At 41.4% G+C, this 14,742-nt stretch overlaps 1 protein-coding gene across 1 annotated transcript in view; it reads right to left on the reverse strand.

Moving 5' to 3' along the window:
* BACH2 (BACH transcriptional regulator 2) overlaps positions 1 to 14,742 on the reverse strand; it is a 267,192-nt gene that overhangs the window by 114,366 nt on the left and 138,084 nt on the right. Inside the window, exon 3 of the mRNA XM_074948120.1 lies at positions 526 to 675. The gene's annotated coding sequence lies outside the window, so the exon portion shown is untranslated. The remainder of the gene's footprint in view (positions 1 to 525; positions 676 to 14,742) is intronic.

Below are 14,742 nucleotides of genomic sequence, written 5' to 3' on the forward strand. Positions count from 1 at the left end.
GCCTCTGAGGAGCGGTTCAAGTATGCTTTGGGAGAGCATGCATATGCAGGATTGAAACACTGAGATAAGAACAATTAAAACACACACACAAATGAACAACAAGGAGTCCGGTGGCGCCTTAAAGACTAACAGATTTATTTCGGCATAAGCTTTTCTGGGTTCCTTGTTGTTTTTGTGGATACAGACTAACACAGCTACCCCCTGATACTTGACACAAATAAGTTATCCTGAAGTGGCAAAAACCTAGGCACACTTTTCAGACAAATACTTAAGCTATTTTTAAAGCACTTTTTGCCACAGTCAGCGATGGAAGCAGAAAACTCAGAAATCCTTCAAAATGACAAAATTACAGTCACAGCTCAGTTTACAAAGCCAGCCATAGGACTTCATATCCATCTATTCACAACCTAATGTTTTATGACATTTAAAATTTGCTTGACTTATGACTTATTTGCTTTTTTGTCTGAAACATTTTAATTCTTTTTACACTTTTTTTATGGAAGAGGAGTTTGAATCAAGACTTACATGTAATTTTTCTAGGTTCTGTGCTGGCTAATCTTCTCACGATGCCGGGAACTGGATGAGTGGAGAAATTAAGAGGCTACAGCAATCCATTAAGACGTGAACCACCCAAGCTTGATGAGGCAAATTTCTGACAGCTCAGTTGATATAAACCTAAACCAAAATGAAGACAATAATTAAAATTCAGACATCAAATTTCCATTAGATGTTACTTTTGGCTTATACGTTTTCATTCTTTTGCCTGGAGAATCTTCACAAATCAGGCTATAGGGCTCTTGCCTGTTGACTATCAGAAGTAGATGAAGGAACCAGGTATTTTCAAGGTGTTTATGTAGGCCAGAATTATTGGCATATTTCTCAATTCATTGTGGCTCCATCAGACTTTATGCCTATTCTGTAGCCCACGGGTCAGCAACCTTTGGCACATGGCCCATCAGGATAATCTGCTGGTGGGCCGCGAGACATTTTGTTTATATTGACCATCCGGAGGCACGCCTCTCAGCCCAACCACAGCTCCTAGTGGCTGTGGATCTCTGTTCCTGGACAATGGGAGCTGCGAGAAGCGCCAACCCCTGCTATAGCCTCTTGTCTTACATTTAGATTATAAGCTCTTGGAGGCAGAGACCATCTTTTTGTTCTGTGTTTGTACAGCACCTAGCCCACTATGGTTTATGACTTGGGCACCTCGGTTCCACCGCAATACAAATAATGAATTTGTTTTCTGTAATCTTGGTGATGGGAGTAAGGCCATTTGCAAAATCAACAAACTTTTCCTCTGTCATTATAAGCACAAGGCGAGTTACAAAGTATAAAGTGACTGATATCTCCATCTTCTGTGATTCTGTTGAGAGGTCAGTTTTATATCCAATGAGAGAACTGTGCATATCACACATGCAGGAGTATTTAAAAAAAATCTTTGTAATATGCAGATCGTAGAGGATTTAAAGAACTGTTAATATTGAAGTTTGCCAAAATTTAGCTTTGATTTCATCTGGGATTTTTAAACTGCTGCCTGAAGTTTGTTCTTTTGTTTAAGCATTATTCTAGAAGGCTTCAGGGAAGGAAAGTTAAATTATTATTTTATTCCTTTTCATCTGAGACACCAAATATTAAGGTTGATCAAGGAGTATGGCCAAAAAAATAAAAAATAATCTGTACTATGCAAGTCAGTTTCTAACAAAAAGTGATTTTATAGAAGAGGCTTCGACAAATCTACTTGGTCAGTGGCAATAGAAAACTTTCACTGATGAGCTAGGGGCTCACTAATTTCTACAGATTTTGATCTTTATGAATGGGAATGGTATGTAAACCAATGCAGCATTGCTTTCTGAGAACACAGATGAACATAGTCAATGAAATGAAAGAGAACTACAGCCCATATCTTGGCCTTAGAGACCAGGCCAAACAATTAGGCTGGGAGGAAGAAGAAATCCTTCCCGTAAGCCACTCTGTCCCCAGTACACCAACTTTATAGCTAGGGTAGCCACTGTACCATTGGCTCCTCCACTAGGTGGGGTAAGAATGACAGATAGGTACACGTAAAGGTTGATCAATTGCCACACGTAAACAGTTGCACATCTGTGTGCAGGGAATCCTCATGGAGCTGGGTCCTGTGGTGAGTAGCGTGTACATAGCTTGCACTGCCTCCCCAAGACCCACCCTACACTGTGCTCCACAGTGGAGTAAGCAGGATTTACCCATAAAGGACATGTGAATTGACTCTGAAGGGGGAGTTATCTCTGAAGTAGAACGGGCTGAAAAAACAGGAGGGAGGGACAATTCACTTAAAAAAATCTGACTTTGAAATTTCAAATTTAGAAAGCTCATCATAATTAGAAATTTGAAAAAGCAACTAGCTTTTCTCCAAATCCTCATCTTATGTTCTACAATTAGAGGTTTCAACTGTCTCCATCCCATCTGCCCATAAAAACAACTGCATGAATAAAGTTGTGGAGAGCATACAAGTGAAAATTCACAAGACTTGCTACTGGATTGAAGGAGACCTCAACAGGATAATAAGAGGTTTGGGGGCATGTTCCTATCATTCACCATTGGTAACATGTGTACTCGTCCCAAACTAGAGCTCTTAAAAACAGAAAATATCCAAACAAAAAAACAATTTTACAAGAAGATTGGTTTTTTTTTAAAATCTATGTGTCAGAAATTTGGGGAAAAGATTTGACTAGCTCTCTAAGCTGGTCTCAAAAATCAATGAAAATTTGTCAGAGTTGGACAAAAATTGGATAATTATTTTTGGTAACACAAAATTTGAAAAATATTGAACACCACAAATGCAAACCTTGTACACAAGTGCTCATGGGAAATAGGTTAAATCTTCTGGATAGTGACTTGCTGAATGATTTGTCAGCTGATGCTCATACCTGCTATTTTTGAACACATATATTCTAAAAAAGGGTAAAAATAAAATGACAGTGCCCCTTTAATTTATAAAATTTTCCTCTAATTTCATTGTAGGGAGGACAACTTGACAGACTAGGGAAGCAGTGGAAGAGGGGGAAATCTCTGATCACAAATGGACTCTAAAACTATGGAAATATAATACAAATATTAACTCTGTCAAATCACAAATCAATCATTTGTAAAACAAAAAAGAAACTGTCATTGTCTCAGTGCAAGAAACAAAACTAGAAAATTTAATGGAGGTCTCTGCTTTTTCAAGGGAAAATGACACTTTCACGCTAAAATTACACTTGCTACGGGTATGTTGGGAAAGCAGGAGGAGGAGATGGAGGGAGGGAAGGGGAAACGAAAAAAAGAGACTTTCAGTGCTACCCTGTTCTTGGAAGGTATGATTGATGTTCACTGCTGTAAAAAGCATGAGACCACATCCCAAACATTTCATTCCCTTCTGCAAATGTCTCACTCTGTTTCTCTCTGTGTTCTGAGATAGCCTTATATTACACAGGGTGAGCCAGAAAGCATCAGGTTTTACACATGATCTACAACATGAAAGCAGGAATCTCTCTGCCCAGGGGTCAGACCAGGGGAGGATGAAACGTAAGCCCCTACACTATGATTTCTTCAATGTATATTCTGTTGCATGTTTCGATTTTATATAGGCTTTTTCTTTGTGAAAGTAGGGAATGATTAAAGCAAAGTTTTCCTGAAAACACAAAACTCAAACATAAGATACGAAAAAGCAGAGCATACACGAAATGGAGAACCAGGACCAAAAATGATCTAGTGAACAAAACTTTCCACTCATTTTCTGTTATTTCCTGAGTTAAATCAGGGTGCTCAGTGCTGTACCACCCCCAGAGGAGGATGTAGTCCATGCCTCCAGGGGTCTTACCAAGTGGCCTCAATCCTGCAATCAGATCTGCATGGGCAGTCCTTGATTCCTGTGGGGATCCAATTACAAGACTGGGCAGTGTTGCCAACTCTGATAGTATTTGGAGCTTTTATTAAAGACCCAAGTACTCGAGTCATGTATGTACAAGAGAATCTCAGCTTTCATAAAAAACAAAGTTTCTGGTTCTCATAGGTGCAGAGGAAAGCTTGAATGTAGGCCCTGGGTGTATTTTACAGGCTCAGAAAGCAAATGAAAAGAAACTTAAATTTATTACTGAAAAAAATATAATTTTTTAAGACAATCTCATGAGTTTTGGAGCCTGACTTGTAATTGTTTTGAACACGTCAGGCTGACAATACTGCTTGGGGCTTGAGTTTGTACTGAACAATACAGTAAAATAACAACAACACACCATAACACCTCAGCTGGCAGGATAAAGCATCAGGCTAAAACGGGTGTTTTAAAAAGATTTATTTCTGAGTTAGACTTTCAATATATTGTATTATATCGGGGTGGGCAAACATTTTCACCTGAGGGCCACATCTGGGTATCAAAATTGTATGGCAGGCCATGAGTGCTCATGAAATTGGGGTTGGGTTGCGGGAGGGGGTGAGGGCTCTGGCTGGGGGTGCGGGCTCTGGGGTGGGGCTGGGGATGAGGGGTTTGAGGTGCAGGAGGGTGCTCCGGGCTGGGATCAAGGGGTTTGGAGGGTAGGAGGAGGATCAGGGCTAGGACAGGGGATTAGAGTGCTGGGGGGGTGGGGCGGGGGGAGGTCCAGGGGTGCAGGCTCGGGGCAGCGCTTACCTCAAGTAGCTCCCAGAAGCAGTGGCATGTCCCCCCTCTGACTCCTATGCGGAGGTATGGCCAGGCAGCTCTGCGTGCTGTCCCGGTTCCTGGCCAATGGGAGCTGCAGGGGGTGGCGCTCGGGGTGGGGGGCAGCATGCAGAGCCCCCTGCGTGCCCCATAAGTAGGAGCCAGAGGGGGACATGCCGCTGCTTCCACGAGCCGCACTGAGCCACGGCACTTGCAGAGCAGGGCAAGCTCTCGACCCTGCTCCCTAGCTGGAGCAGAGCAAGTCCCTGATCCCGCTCCATAGCAGGAGCTCGAGGGCCAGATTAAAAGGTCTGATGGGCTGGACACTACCCATGGGCCATAGTTTTCTCACCTCTGTATATACTCTGGTAGTATCCAGAGTTTGCTAGACACTTTTCCAAACATAGGAGCCAGTATGATCCTTGTCCCAATCTGATCAGTCTGAAGACAGACTGACTGACTGCTCAAGACATTCTGCCACCCAAAGCAAAACTTCAGTGTGCCCCCCCCCTCAGGTGGGGTTCTCAACTGGGGGGTATACATCAGACTTTCAAGGGGATGGGGGTGTTGAGCCTTCTGATGGTTTGGTAGTTATGGTAAAGGTTGGGTGGGCCAAGTGCCAGGAGATTGCAGCGCTACTCATTCATGAGGGATGGGCAACAAGGCCCTAACTGTGCAATAATGGTGTTGTGATGTGCCACATGGGGTCATGCACTGCTCAGGTTTGGCACAGCCACCCCTAAGCTGCCCTAAGCAGCTGCCTAGTTTGCCCATAATTAGAGTGGCTTCTAGACATACAGTGAGTAAAGGGAAGTACAGCAATAAATATACAGTTGTGTTTACATATAAATATAACATCTAAGCAAGACAAGTAAACCTATGTCAACGGTATCAACAAGTTTCTAATAGGCATGGTTAGGTGAATGGCTTGGCAGAGGGAAGAGACCAAAGACTGGGACAGGGAGGGGCAGCAATGATCACAGAGGTGTGAAGAAAAGCAGAGGATTCTAAAGGTCTGCGTTTCAATTTATATTATTTAATATTTATAACACTAGCATCTAGTTGTCTCTGTTGAGATTGGGGCCCCAATCTGTTAAGTGCTGTACAGACACAAGAAAACATTGTTAACACATTCTATGCGACTTTTGTGGAAAAGTGCAGAATATTTCTTTTTGGTTGAAATGGCTTTATTGTAACTTTTCTTTAAAAAGTTTTTTTTTTTAACTGAAGAAAGGGTTATTTGGGGTTCAGAAGACATCTGTAACAGTGTTGGTTTTTATCACAGATTCCAAGACCAGAAGGGACCATTGTGATCATCTAGTTTGACCTCCTGTATAACGCAAGCCATAAGACTTCCCCAAAATAATTCCTAGAGCATGTTTTAGAAAAACTTCCAATTTTGATTTAACAATATCCAGCGCTGGAAGAAAATCTGGCACTACCCTTAGTAAACTGTTCCAAAAATTAATTACTCTCATTTCTAGCAAGTTCAGAGCCCACCCTGAAACCTATAGGAAAATCTGAGATAGCTTGGACATCCCATTTTAGAGGAGATAAATAATCTTACTTTTTTTGGTTAAAAAAATGTTCACGTACATATAACAATCTACTAGAGTCTCATTATATTTAGATTCAAAGGGACAAATTCAACCAAAACTTACATTTTGTGTGTACTAGCACCTGGAAGAGGGCACCCCAGGCTGAAAGTATGAATGGTGGGAGCTTTCAAGATCAGAGAATGGCTGCAACTTCCTCTCCAGCAGGTAGGACACCCAAGGAGCTTGGGCAGACAGCATGTGCAGGTCAGCCAGGAGAAGCACTGATTCAGTGCATCACCTCAACAGCCTCAGCAGGTAGGGAGCACAGACCACAAATTAAAGCTCCCCACACTCAGACCTGTTCCACACTGTACAATGTTACCCTATCTGGACAACTGTTACAAACGATCGAGTTAGTAAAGACGATGCCAAGCATGATTAGCTGTCAGTGCAGACCAGGGAAAACTGTGTTTTAGGACCAGTCCAGCTAACCATCTAACCATGATTAAACTGCTCAGAACAGTTGTCAGCTGACCTGATCCTGAAACACAATTGGTCCTGGTCTCCATTGACTGCTAAATTGTTTTTAGTATCATGTCAGCTAACTGGATTCTTCAGTCAGAACTGTGCTCAACAGCACACAGCAGTCCCAAGTGGAAAATTCTAAGGCAGGGAAGCAGGTTTTCCACCATCTGTCCTCTTCTGGAGTAAATTCCTCCCAGGATACACCAGCCAGACAGGGCAAGAGAGGTGGAATTTACCTTTGGTGAACATGACTCAAAACTTGTAAGACTTGATATATAACCTTGAATATTTTAATGTAGGAATATATTTGAAATAAAACACTTCCATTGTAACACTACACCCCCACAGCAGCATGATCTATGAGAGAAGTAATTACTAGATTGAAAAGGGGAATGAATATATCCTGTAAGTAACCCCTCCACATGATAAACAGAAAATCATGTTAAATTTGACAAATGATTCAGTTGTGAGATATATTTCTCCAGAAGGGCTAGAGAGTTCAGTTAATGAAAACGCTAACATGCCAAAGTAAGATGGATTGGAGACTAGACTGAAATCACTAAAACTACCACAGAATCTTGTTACCAAAACTGGAGTCCCAGGTCTGATGTGGGATTTGACAGTATTTTCAATCTCTTCAATTAGGACTCTACACTTTTCATGCCATTGCTAAATGACAGCCCACTGGGCTTATGCTTTGGGATTCATTCCATGGCACATGTAGACCACATGGATTTACTTCAAGTCCTATTGCAGGCTGAATATTTTCAATGCTTGTCATAATCTAACTGATCATTTACAACTATTTCTTTTAAAAGTACTCTACAAAAAATAAACAGTCCCAAAAAGGAATGGACCACTCAAGAAGCCACTTTCCCCAATAAACTTTAACACATGAAAGAGGCACTGTAAATGCCATGGAAGATGAAAAACCTAAAAAGGTAAGTATAAGTATTAACCATGTCCCCTTTCACGTTTTGTTTTTAAAAAGGGTTTTCTAGGACATTTTTGTCAATCTTCTATAAAGCCATAATTCAACTACAAAAATAACTGTTTAAACACAAGCGGGAAATATGGCTGTGGCCCAGCAGTTTATAACAAAAGCAGAGCTGAATTTCAGACAATTTCAAATTTGGCTGAAATCTGATAGTTTTCAAGTCAGATAAACATTTGAGAATCCAAAAAAGTTACACAATCGGCTGAACATAGCTTCCATTAACTTATCAGTTGAATGCCTACAGATGTACTTAAAATTAGGGTAGGTAAAACTAAGGGAAAAACAGATTGAAACAAAAAGTTGTAAAATTTTGCAATGTTTTATCTGAAATGAAATTCTGCCCCCCGCTCACATCTGACTAACATTGTTAAGGAATTATGTTTTAGTTTAGGAATACACCTAAGGAAGTAGATGTGCGGCAAAGTATAGTACAGAGATACTTTAGGTCCCAAACGACTACAGTGATGAATGCAGTTTAATTGGATAGATACTGTACTACAGGAGACCAAAAGATAATATTTTTATATTGCTGGACTCATCTGTTAATCGTGCCAGTTCAGGTCATCTTTTCTGTTATCATCCAAATACTGCTCTTTTCTTTAATGGAAAGCCAGTAATGTCAACTGGTTGCAATGAATGTAACTAAAGAGTAGATTTTGCCCAATGGGCTGGATTCTGATTTCAGTGCTAATCAAAAGTAACTCTACCTGAAGTCAGTGGAGTTATCCATGTGTAAAAATAGATGCAAATTCAGAATCAGGCCAAATCTCTCCACCTTTACTCTCAGATTAAGCTGGGGAAGTTTTAAAAAAAATTAAGATGTCAGTTTATGGGTTATTTTTCATTCTGTTGCAATGAAAAGTACAATCATGAGAGGAAAGGGGCTCAACAATAATTCTCTGTTGTGTGAACTTGTGTGAACTTAAAAAGAAAAGCCAATAAGGCCATGCACACTAATGCTGAGAAAAAGGAAATGGTACTTCATTTCAGCCAAAGTCATAAATCTTACAGGCCAGATTCTAACGGCAAAACGGCAAGCAGGGGAATTTTTATAAACAGATAATTAGTTCTGAGCTGAGATCAGGTTTACTGTACTGTGTATTTTGTGTCTGTAGCACTGACTGTACGTTGTTTCCCAAATGTTCAAAGTATTGTGTGAGGTTTTAGCATTGATTACCACTGACTTGACTGGGAGATGCGTGGCTGAAACTCCCACTGCTATAAAAATGACTTATCTGCAGATGGATATTTTTGCTACACATAAAGCCAATAATAAAATTCTTCCAAAAAGAACTGAGAGAGATTTTCAAAGCAGAAAATGCCCTGGCAGCACTGTGTTCATAAATCCATTTCTGCCACGAGGAGGAATGGATAAAACAGAAGATGGGTTTACAGGCCTAATCCAGAAGAAAACAGCCATGCCTCACTAGATGTGCAAACCACCAAAGGATGCAGACACTGGATGTGTAGCAGGCTGGCTTATCAAGGGGAAAGGTCGGCCTCCTGAACAAGCCCAAACAGGAACATGAGAAACAGTTCGGCAGCTACAAGTTGCAGAGCTGCCTAGAGGGAAGAGAAATCATGTCAACAGTTTTCCACATGGTCTCAAGCAGGGAGTCTGCCAGGTCCTGTGCTTGGATAGCCTCTGATTTTGTTTTAAAATGACAAATATCTCAGTTATTGGTGGATGTGAGAGGGACTCTACTAACCCGAATAGCTAGAAAGGGGTGATAGTTTGAGAAATCTGTTCCCAGTCATTGCATGCAGTATTCTATGGCAGTACCTGTTGATTAGCAGGGGTTCTCACAACAAAATTTTTGGTGGCCTCAGAGTGAAGCCACCAACTATTGCTGGTGGCCACTGTTACAATTTTAACTAAAATTCCTAATTAAGTTTAGGAAAGACACATAAATATGCACATATACATGTCCAAATCATTGCAATTTATTTATGTTGGGATTTTTTGCAAACTCTAATAAAAATAATGTACACTTGTCTCTATTCTTTATGGACCTAAACAGAACACAAATAAGGTGCTTTGCATGTTCTTGTCTTTTTTGTTGTTTATTTTGCTTTTTTAAAAGACTTGCTAGCTAGTAAGTCTGCTGCTGTGAAAAGTATTATTAACAAACATACAAATATCACTTTTCACAGCAGCAGATTTATTCAGCCCTGGCAAGCCCAGGGACAAATTAAGCCCTGGATGGGAAGGTGGGTAGGGAGGCAGTGGTGACCAGAGGCGATGTGGAGAATGGATGGGAGGTCAGGGGAGGCAGTGGGTGCTAGAGGGGAATGGATGGGGGTGAGCCCAGGCCTGGAGCCTGCTGTCCTCCACCCCAGGGAAGGTGGGGAACTCATTAGCAGCCTGCTCCTTCAGCATTTGTCTCTCCAGAGGGGGGCGGGACCCAATCCCTCCTGGCAGCCTCAGGGGAGGGACCACTGCTTTGCCCCTCCCCACCCCCATTACTGCCCAGGAGGCTGTGGCAGCAAGAAAAGCCCCTGGTGGCCGCATGCGGCCACGGTGGAGGCATTCAAGAAACGCTGGATTAGAGTATCCCTCATAGCGCCATCTCTCTGAAAGCCTCCAGGACACTGGCATTTTGTGTAAAGATGGCGGTTTGATATTGAGGCATGGCAGATCTGGAAATCCTCAGCCCAAAAGGACTCTCTCCCTCCCAGCTGAAGTCAAGAACAGAACTGTCAAGGCAGCAACTTGCTCCCTTTAAAACTATTCCCCGGCTGACAGAAGTTTAGTCAACCAAGGAGAATCCACCCCTCTCACCTGGATATTTGAGAATGAACTTGGCTCAAGGTCATTCCCAGTTCCCTGAGCATCTGGGTAAGTCACAGGCTCTCCAAGTGGGAAAGAAGCAGTAATAAGCAGTAGCAAAATTTCGCTTTAGGCAGTGCACAGTCATGGCTAATGGGGAACCAACTTCTTAAAATATGGTCAGCTTTGTTACTATGCAGCTCAGGAGTCCAGAGGAGCTGCTGTAGGCTAGCAGCAATGGAGGCTGCTTTCTGCTAGCTATGGCCCCAATGAAGTATACTGATTGTTCTTACTACTTTCTCCCTGCTTTCCACTCATTCTGCTTCAACCCCATGCAAGGCCAACTATCATGGCGGCTCAGTCAAATCACACTCCCCTGTTGGCCTGAGGGATCACTGGAGAAATACACAACATGCTGACTCCACAATGTTTGTCAGCTCCGGCCAGCACAGGGTTTAGAGGTAATGCTCGAGTCCAAAACTCAGATGCCCTACTAGCAATCGCTAAACTCCAGAGCCAATCTCAATGTACGGTGTTAAACTGCAGTTATGATTCTTTAAACATTCAGCCTAGTGATATGTGGTGAATCTTTAAACACATCACCGGCTCCCACTGAGTTGATTAACTGGATAAATGACCATGGTCAAAAGACATGAAGATGGGTCCAAATTTAACCTGTGTGGAACAGAGTGCGAAATCTCATTCAAAGTACTGGACCAAATGAAAAGCTACAATACAAACAAAGGTTTTGTTTTACTCTTTCAACAGACAGACAAAAATTCTTCCAAATTTTTTCATTTGGGTTAAGTAGCAACATGCAGAAGATTAAGCAGTGGTAATGGGTTCTACAGCTGCCAGACAAATCTATGAGTGTGCCAACATATGTATTTCCAATCCTGAGCTCAGGGAGAATCTACAAAGATACTGACCATACCACTAAATGTAAAATCCACACCCAAATCCAGGTTCAAGGAAGGTATTTGGATCTATTTTGTATAACAAAATAACAAATCTTTCTACCAAACACTTCAGTTCAGCAGGTTCTCTGTACAATATTTTTTTATTTAACAATATTCTACTTCTATAGCAGGCGTGGCCAAACGGTCGCTCGTGAGCCGAATGCAGCTCTTTTACAGTCTGGCTCCTGGAGCTCCCATGTACACCCCAATTCTCCACCTACAAAACTGGTCGGGGGTGTGGAGCTTGGGGCTTCTGCCCTACGGTGGGTGGTGGGACTAGGGGATTCTACCCAGTGGTGGGTTGGTGTAGTCCTGCAGAGACGGTAAGGACTTTAGCCCCGGGGCAGGTTGTGCATGTCTTGTGGCTCTCAAACTTCTGAAGATTATTCTATACATCTTGAAGGGTCAGTAAATTTGGCCACTCCTGTTCTATTACATCTGCGTTTATTAACTGACTATTCTAATTCTTTAGATATTTTATTATAATTGCTTTATATATCACCCACTCACACGCCACCAAAATAAATATCCTTTGGAGCAGTAAACATTCCACCAGGAATTACTTTAACAAGGGTATGAATATGCATTGCTTTTATTTGATTTTATTGTAAACTGTATTTAATAAAAAGCTCTGGATCTTGATTACTTCCTTTGTAGAATATTTACTATTGGTGCACCAGTCTTTCAAAGGGAACTGAATGCTCTTTAAATAAATCAATAGCCTACTTTGCTCTTATATAGTGATTTCCATACCTGGATCTCAAAGTGCTTTACAAAGTCTATACAAGCCCCATATTACGCACACGTTAAACCAACAGAGACTTGCCCACAGTCATGCTTTGAAAATAGAGTAGAGTGGCTTGGCTTGACTAATACAAGACCCTTGGATACCATGGTGATGAGAGCAGTACAAATACATAAGAGTGAGAGAAGCAGCAAGAGAACGCAAGTCTTATCTCCCAGCACCTCTAGAGCATGTACAGCTGCTCCTTTCAAAAGTTAGCCTCGAAGGAGCTTTCTGTACCTTTTGTATCATTTGCTTAAATGCTAATTTGAAGCTTCTTACAGCCATATTGCTCAGTTTATCCACACCCCATCATGCCTCTAGGAGCCGCAGTAAAAAAAGGTTAATACTTGTCCTTTTCTTCCATTGGCAGATGGAGCACCCTGTTACAAAATGATGAGACTCTCCACACTTAAAATGTGACCTACTGGTGTCACAGAGCATTCTAAATATGTCAGTGTATTGTGTAAAAGCAACCATGCCATTTAGTACAATTCCACTGGTGTAGACCACACACCATTCTACTTTTTTTAATATTAGATGACCTCAAACGTACCAACATCCTGTCTTACCTAATACTTCTAACAAGTTCTATCAAATGCCGTGACAGAATCAGACAGCACTACAGGCAATGAAATCATTCACTAGGAATTCATTTTTTAATCCAAAAATTAGATCTGCCAGACAGTTCTGACATGGTTTATCGTACAGCCTGAGGATCACACGGGCTCTACCAAAAGGAATCTAAATGACTGCTGAAGACAAAGCGTATTTACAAATATAATAAATAGATAAAATTGCGGTCTGCACTTTGTTTCAGGTTTCAAAGCTGACTTCCGGCCACCGTTCAGAGAAATATTTTGCATTTCAGTTTCTGAGTCACCAATTTCAGCAAGTGCACTGCCTGGAATTACTAAGAATGGGAGCTGATCAAAATATTGCAATTTGATTCAGAAAGTTCTTTTAAATTGCAACACAGGAACTTTTTAAGTGGTGACTGGACAGAGAAATTATTTTTGGGCAGATACAACTGGGGGAAAACAAAGATAAAATACAAAACCATCTTCCACAAAAAAGTCGAGCTTTCCATTGGAAGTATAGGGCAGTGTCTAGTGTTATTCAGAAATGTTTGGTAGCCTTTTCCCAAAAGCTGCTTTCACTCTCCTGGTTAAGAAATATAAAACAAAATGTACACTCCAGAAACAAATCTGAATCACGGCGGAACGAAAAACATTCCTGAAAAGAATTTGCTACGAAACTGAAATTCGGAGACCGCTGCAGTGTTGTGTCTAAGTTGAGTCATCAGTTCCCTTTACACCCTAATAATCGTCGGCACTTTGATCAGAATGACTGATCTAAATGCTACTTTGTGTTTGTATTTTTAAGAGCTTCCCTACGTAAACAAGCGCTCTATCATCTTGCAGACAGGGTTACATTTGTGGAATCATGGGGAACATCTGTCAGAAACAGATATAGCTCTCTTTAGTCAACCTAGCATATTCTGAATCACTTTAATCGTGGTACAAAAAAGGTAGCCCAAAACAGGTCTATCATCATGGCAAGATTATGCCACCACCTCTAAGTGTTATCAGCATGATCTTACTGTACTTTCCTTGGACAGTGTGCTATTAATATTAAATTTAAAGTCTCCATGCAGGAACTCCTCTGGAAAATAGCTCATGGGAGTGTGGAAGGACCTCTGTTCCCTTCAGCCCCACAGTGAAACCAGTTCTGCTAGCAAAAGACAAGGAAAGAAAAAGAAAATTATTTAACACATTTTAGAGCAGGGAGGGACTGGACTCTCACCTGTTAACATAAGGAGCAGCTCTATAGGGTCGTAGGAGCTGTTCATAAGAACATAGGAATGGTCTTACTTGGGTCAGAGCAATAGTATTTCCAGCCCAGTATTCTCTCTTCTGACAGCGGCCAGTGCCAGATGCTTCAGAGGGAATGAACAGAACAGGGCAATTTATCAAGTGATCCAACCCCTGTCATCCAGTCCCAGCTTCTGGCAGTCAGAGATTTAAGGATACCCAGAGCAGGGGATTACATCCCTGATCATCCTGGCTAATAGCCATTGATGGACCTATCCTCCATAAACCTATCTAGGTTTGTTTTTTTTTAAACCCAGTTATACTTTTGGCCTTCACAACATCCCCTGGCAACAAGTGCCACAGGTTGACGGTACGTTATGTGAAGAAGTACTTCCTTTTGTTTGTTTTAAACCTGCTGCCTATTTCACTGAGTGAACTTGTATTCTTGTGTTATTTGAAGGGGAAAATAACACTTCTTTTAGTCACTTTCTCCACAGTCATGATTTTATAGACCTCTATCATATCCCCCTTTAGTCATCTCTTTTCTAAATTGAACAGTCCCATTCATTTTAATTTGCCCTCAAATGGAACCTGTTCAAGACCCCTTATTTTTTATTGCTTCTCTGTACTTTTTCCAGTTCTAATTATCTTTTTTGAGATAGGGCTACCAGAACTGCAGGCAGTATTCCAGGTGTGGGCACAACATG

The sequence above is a fragment of the Natator depressus genome, chromosome 3 (assembly GCF_965152275.1).
Source record: "Natator depressus isolate rNatDep1 chromosome 3, rNatDep2.hap1, whole genome shotgun sequence".
NCBI classification, from domain to species: Eukaryota; Metazoa; Chordata; order Testudines; family Cheloniidae; genus Natator; species Natator depressus.